Below are 7,153 nucleotides of genomic sequence, written 5' to 3' on the forward strand. Positions count from 1 at the left end.
AAAAAAAAAAAAAAAAAAGAAAAGAAAAGAAAAAGAAAAACGAATTAAAAAACACAATCAAAAACAGTACAAGGACTGATTGAGGAGATGGGATATGAAATTTAGAGAGGATTTGAGGGGATGGAAAATCTGAAGAGGTAGAATTACACTCACATCCCACACACATTATTTTTCTGTTAAAAAATGGAAAGGGGTTGCACAGTTTTGTTATTGGAATAATATAGCAGTTTTGATGTTGTGGTCCTATTTTAATATTATGATGCCAAGATTTCCCACCTTGGCTCTGAAATACCTTTTTATCTTCTTTTTTAAATTTCAGGTTAATGTGAGGGTACAAACAACCAAATCACAATATTTGAATTTGTTAGGTAGAGTCCCTCTTGTGGCGATGTCCTGAACCCAAAGGTGCCATACGCTCCTACATTGTGCTCATTCCGTGGGAACATCCCAAACTTCTTCTTCCCTTCTCTCCCCAACTTAAGTTGAAATGAGTTTTTCTCCTAAGTGGAGGTGAATTAGATGGTCTGAAGTACCTTCCTAGGCTGTTTAAACTCTCAGAGCTCAGGTGGCACCTGTGGCTCAGTGAGTAGGGCGCTGGCCTCATATACCGAGGGTGGCGGGTTTGAACCCAGCCCCCGCCAAACTGCAACAAAAAATAGCCGGGCATTGTGGCAGGCACCTGTAGTCCCAGCTACTCTGGAGACTGAGGTAAGAGAATCACCTAAGCCCAAGAGCTGGAGGTTGCGGTGAGCTGTGACCCCACAGCACCCTACTGAGGGTGACAGAGTGAGACTCTGTCTTTAAATAAATAAACTCTCAGAGATCTAGACAGTGACGCAATGACCCTGAGCAGTAAGGATGGAAAATAAATAGTAACGAGGAAGCTGGGCTCATTTATAGCTGGCACCCACAACATCCCTGTGACAGAAAAGGAGGGAGAATTTAAATTGATGTGTTTGCCAGAGAAGCGGAAGCTAAGAGTCAAAGTACAAAGCTATAAATTTATCTGGAAAAACAATACGTCTATATTGTAGATGTGAATGTGAAGAAGGCTGGTGAGAATTCTTGGGAAAAAATTAGAAAGAAAGGTGCTAGGGCAGGTTGCTACATGAACAAACGTGAAACTAGCAGGAATGGTAATTGACGCGGGAGGTTTGGTTTTCTCATGAAGAAATGGAAGCAGTCAGATCACCAGGTGTTCTGGTGTTGATTTTGTGTCTCCTTGCTGTGTAAGCAGACTCCTAGGGTGTGTGGTGCTGCTGGTGGGGACTTCCTGTCTGCAAAGAAACTGGAGGCTTAAAAAAATTAAAAGGTCATGTATTTGCTCTTGAAAGGATGATTAGGAATGACATAAAAGTTCTACAGATAAATGCTTTTGAATTTGACATTAGAAAGGGAAGAAGAAGAGATGATAGCAGTTGAAATGCAAGTTTCAAATTCCTTCTGTTCACCTTGATGGGTTCCTGGAAATGGTATGCTGAGATAAAGAGAAAAAAAAATCCAAATCAGAACGTGTAAAAAGCATGGTGAGGAAGATTTCTGAGAGGGCCAAGGATCTAAAAGGGAAGCTCAGGAAAATAGCCGGGTGTTGTGGCAGGCGCCTGTAGTCCCAGCTACTTGGGAGGCTGAGGCAATCACTTGTTAGGTAGAGTCACTTAAGAGAATCACTTAAGCCCAAGAGTTTGAGGTTGCTGTGATGCCACCGTACTCTACTGAGGGCCACATGGCGAAACTCTGTCTCAAAAACAAATAAATGAATAGAATAAAATAAAGTGGAAGCTCAGGAAAGTTAGATCCAGGAAAGTATAAAATTATGGAGGCCTGATTACAGGATAGTTTGAGTTCATCAGACTACACTCCCACTGTTGTTTACGTATTTAATACATATCTGAATGTAAGGCAGACAACAAACAAGACATATGTACTTAACACAGAAGTTATTGGGCCTGACGGTAAAAGCTTTTAGGTGATCATGAGAGATCAGAGTGGGAGAAGGCTTAAATGCTGAAAGAATTAACACCTGCCATTACTGAGCCCCTACTGGGAATTTGCCACTCCAGCTGTCTTCTTTATACATTATTTTGTTTAATCTTCTCAACTGCAAGGAATGAGAACAGTTTAACAAGAAAGAATTTACAGAAGAAGGATGAGGAAGTTTGGATAGAAATATGACAGTGAAGTAGGGTGCCAGTGCCATATACCCGGGGGGTTGGTGGGTTCAAACACGGCCCCGGCCAAAAAAAAAAAAAAAAAAAAAGAAATATGAAAATGTGACACAAATATATAAAAGAGTTGTATGAGAATAAAAGACACAAGAGATCAAAGTAAAGAGAAAATGGCAAAAATTGAGTGGGCTGACTTTATAAGGGTATGATTATGTGCCACATAAAGCATCTTTTTATGGAATTCCTCAAGAGCTGTCTACACTTCCTGGGAGATCCCATCCCTGGCTTTATATCATCTCTGTTTGATGAATGAGTTTAAGTTTACCTGAACACTTTTCTCTTCCTGAACTTCATATTCAAAAATCCAGTTGTCTCTTGACATCTTACTGTGATGTGAAACAGGAGTCTCACAGATAGAAGGTCTAGAACAGAACTCTCGCTTATATTTTCTCAAGAAAGTTAAAGCTACATCTCAAATTCTTGGTGAACAAAACATGGGCTATTATTTCATGGTCCTGAGAAACCTCAGGAAAAAACTTACCCTAGTTTGATGATGGGCTTTCTCTCTGTGAAGGACCACACTCACTGCAGTTAACCAAATATGATCAACTATCAGGGCGTGATTTTTCAGGCAGGTGGCCTACCCAAGCCAGTTCATTTTCTTTATTTGCTCTGTCACCACTCCCACTTTTAAAAGACTGGTTTTTTTCAGTCACAAGGATTGGAAAAGGAGGATGAACTCTGTTTCTGTGATGGCTCACTTGATGTAGTTTTTCTGGGCTCTTCACAGCTTGTCCCACTGCTCTATTTATGAAAGCAGCCAACTGTTTTGACTTATGAGAACATAGCTTTCATGCTCTTATTAATGAAGCTAGAAAGTCTTTTTTTCTTTTTTGGGATCAAAGGAACAGTCCTCAATACTATTGCAAAGTCCTTTTTTTGTTTTTTTTTTAACATTGTGGGTTTAGATCCCATAATCTCTTAAATACCAGTGTGTCCTGATACCAAGGCACTTCAACCCATGTGGCCATGATGAATCACACCCAGAGTATCCCTCAGCTCCCACAGGGACACTCAAATGCAGCTGCGCCTTGTCTTACATTTTTGCAGCTCACTTTGATGTCTCTTTATGAGAAGATACATTCTCACATCTACCTCTGCATTCAGTCTATTGTAATTTGTTGTCTGGGTTGAAATAGATGAAGAAAACCTGGATGACACGTTACAGACATGGCTCCGAGAAAAGGGAGGACTATTTTAATAGTCTTTTCATACATTATAGATATTCAGTGATACTATGTCCAAACTGGACAAATGGTAGTTTCTTAAAGATTTGTTGCTCTTTGAAATCTGGAGCCCCATAGAGCAACGTTCGTGCTCTGACATAGTAAAATCTATTGGGTTATTTTAAACTTATGTTCGCAGCCTCTGAGTGCAGGCTTTTTCCAGGTTCTTAGTGATCACAGGGAAAAGAATTTCAGGATGTGCTAGGAGGCCAAAGCGACAGTTTGGGTTTTAGTTTTCTTAAATTGAGAGACTGACAGCAGAAGTGCACTCTTGAAAAGAGCAGCTGCCCAGGGAGGAAATGGGTTTTGGTCTTCTAAAATCTTACTAATTAAGGAGAGGAATATTCAAGATAAGGGGTTGGTTTTTACTAAGAACATGAGTAGTAATTTCTAGAATTGGGTTCCTTCCCATTTTCATACTTTATATAGTTGTCTAAGAATTCTCATGGTGAGTTCAAGAGTGGAGAAGGTTTAAAACCCAACGTAAATGATATTATAATTAGCCAAAGTTCATGAAAGGTGGCGGGTAGCTGAAAAACTGGTTGATACTGATTCTTGCCTGTGGTTATCTGCTCTTCTGGTTATTTTCGGCCTAAAGGTTGTAATTTTTTAATTTAATTTTTATTAAATCATAACTGTATACATTTATGGGGTACAATGTGATGATTTGACATACAATGTGGAATGCTTAAGTCAAACTGATTAGCATAACCATCACCCCACTTACTTTTTTTTTGTGATAAGACATTTATAATTTACTCTTAGCTGTTCTGAAATGTACCCTTGCATTGTGTACATTAGGCAGGATCACCCCAAATGCCCTCCCTCACTCACCATCCTCCTTCTTTCTGGACTATCTTTGTGTTTTATCATTAGCATGAATGTGTAAGTGATTACCTATTGGTTTTATAATGGTATTGAGTACAGTGGATACTTTTTTCCTCATTCTTGAGATACTTTACTTAGAAGAATATGTTCCAACTCAATCCAGGTAAACATAAAAGATAAAAAATCTCCATCTTTTTATGGCTGAATAGTGTTCTGTGGTATACATATACCACAATTTGTTAATCCATTCATGGGTTGATGGACATCTGAGCTACTTCCATGACTTGGCAATTAGGAATATTTTAATACCTGCACCCAATTTGCAAGCCCCTGTACCCAGTCTCAGCCCTATTTCCTAGTCTCCTACTCTAAATGCACACATACATGATTGGGTTATTTTTATTTTATTTATTTTTGAGACAGTCTTACTATGTCGCCCTCACTAGAGTGCTGTGGCATCACATCTCACAGCAACCTCTAACTCTTGGGCTTAAGTGGTTCTCTTGCCTCAGCCTCCCAAGTAACTGGGACTCCGGGTGCCAGCTACAATGCTCAGCTATTATTTAGTTGCAGTTGTCATTTTTGTTTAGCACAGCCAGGTCCAGTTCAAACCCACTTGCCTCGGTGTATGTGGCCAGTACTCTAACCATTGAGCTAAAGGCACCAAGCCTGCATGATTGTTAATATTATGCATTGGTTAATTTGGAGAATATTATTTCACTAAGTTGTGAAGATCTTTAAAATATTGATAAAGGCTGGGCAAGGTGGATCATGCCTGCAATCCCAGCACTCTGGGAGGTCGAGGTGGGCAGATCCCCTGAGCTCACAGGTTCGAGACCAACCTCAGCCAGAATGAAACCTTGTCTCCAAAAATAGCCGGGCAATGTGGCAGGTGCCTATAGTCCCAGCTATGTGGGAGGCTGAGGCAAGAGAATCGCTTAAGTCTAAGAGTCTGAGGTTGCTGTGAGGTATGATGCCACAGCACTCTACCAGGGGGTGACAAAGTGAGACTCTGTCTCAAAAAATAAACAAAATAAAATAAAATATTGATATATTTCATTATACAATGGTAAAATGGCATGTGTGTTATGTTACTAAGGATCTCATTAGAAAAGTCTTTGAAGTATTGGAAGGACAGCAGGCTCATGCTGGCAGATCCAAGTTTTCCAAAATTTTAATTACACTTGACCTTCAATTATTATCATTGGTGACAAATGCTGTCAGTTGCATTCCTTGAAGTGGTTTTTGAGAAAACCATTCCTTGGTTTATTTTTGAGAAAATATATGCCAAACACCTATATCTGAAAAAAAATCATAATTTGTCTTTTAAGTAAAAATAATTTTCATTAAAAAGTGCCTACCTAGTTCAGCTTGCACCTCAAACAATCATAAGAATGATATGTAGAGAGTGAGAAATACAATAACCACGAGAATAGTGTAGTAACACTTCCTCAGTTTGTACTGAAGTTACAGTGATTTTACCCATCATTGTATTAATATTAACACAGAGAAAAAGGCAAACAACATTTCAGGGTTCTTATGATATAGTTTCGACCTGTATGACCCCTTTAGGTGCCTTGGGGGCCCTCACTTTGAGAACCACCACCTGTTTGCTAACTATCTTGCCTACATTGCGGGTACTTCCTATCAGTCTGCGTGGCTCACTAAGTTCCACACACTAGAGGACGTTTATGTCAGCTGTTTCCTCTGCCTGGAAAACGATGCCCTCTGCTGTCCTTGTTAGTATCAGCTCTCACCTCAGAGGGCATTTTGCAGAGACACTGTAATCACCCAGTTTATTATTTATTTGTTTATTTTGAAGCAGAGTCTCACTATGTTGCCCTCAGTAGAGTGCCATGGCTTCAGCTCACAGAAACCTCAACCTCTTGGGCTTAAGTGATTCTCTTGCCTCAGCCTCTCAAGTAGCTGGGACTACAGGCACCCGCCACCACGCCCGGCTATTTTTTGGTTGTAGTTGTCACTGTTGTTTGGTAGGCCCGGGCTGGATTTGAACCGGCTAGCTCTGTGTATGTGGCAGGCACCCCAGCCCCTGAGCTACAGGCGCGGAGCCTAATCACCCAGTTTAAAGAGTACTCCTTTCTTCTAGTCATTTTCTATTATATCATCTTGCTTTATTTTCCTCATAAAATTTAGCTGGTGCAGCGGTTCACACCTGTAATCCTAGCATTTTGGGAGGCAAGGTGAGAGGATCCTCTGAGGCCAGGAGTTAGAGACCAGCGTGGGCAACAGTGAGACCCTGTCTTTAAATAATTAACAACAACAACAAAAAATCCTAAAAGTTATCATGATTTGATATAATTTTGTTCACTAATTTATTCGCCTCCCTCATTGTAATTTCATTCTAGGAATCTGGGGAATTGAACTATCTTGTTCACTTCTGTACCCCTGTCTCCTAGAACAGTGTAGTCAAAATTCAATAAAAATTAAATATTTATCAAATAAATGAATTTTTCAAAAGACATCGAGAAATTAAAAGAAAAGGTGAATATGACAGTGAATTTAAAAATACAAAGTCTTACAAAGTGGCTTATTATAAATGTTAATATTAATCCTCTAATAACTATGATCTTCTAATGATTATCTCTCATTTTTTATTATAGTCAGACTTAATTATTTCCACATCAATGTGGAACTTGTATTCTTCTATTTTCCCCTTCCCATCATTTCACTTAGATGGAATGCAAAATAGTCAAGGTACAGCAATAATAATCCTCCATATTTGTTCGGAAAAAAAAAGAAGTGATTTCTTCCATTAGTGTCTTTCCATTATAGGGTAAAGGTTAAAAACTAAAGATAATGCCAGCCTGAGCCAGAGAGAGATCTTGTCTCTTTAAAAAAAAAAAAAAAAAAAAA

Source organism: Otolemur garnettii, unplaced genomic scaffold (assembly GCF_000181295.1).
Source record: "Otolemur garnettii isolate 467f Iridium unplaced genomic scaffold, OtoGar3 scaffold00124, whole genome shotgun sequence".
Taxonomy (NCBI): domain Eukaryota; kingdom Metazoa; phylum Chordata; class Mammalia; order Primates; family Galagidae; genus Otolemur; species Otolemur garnettii.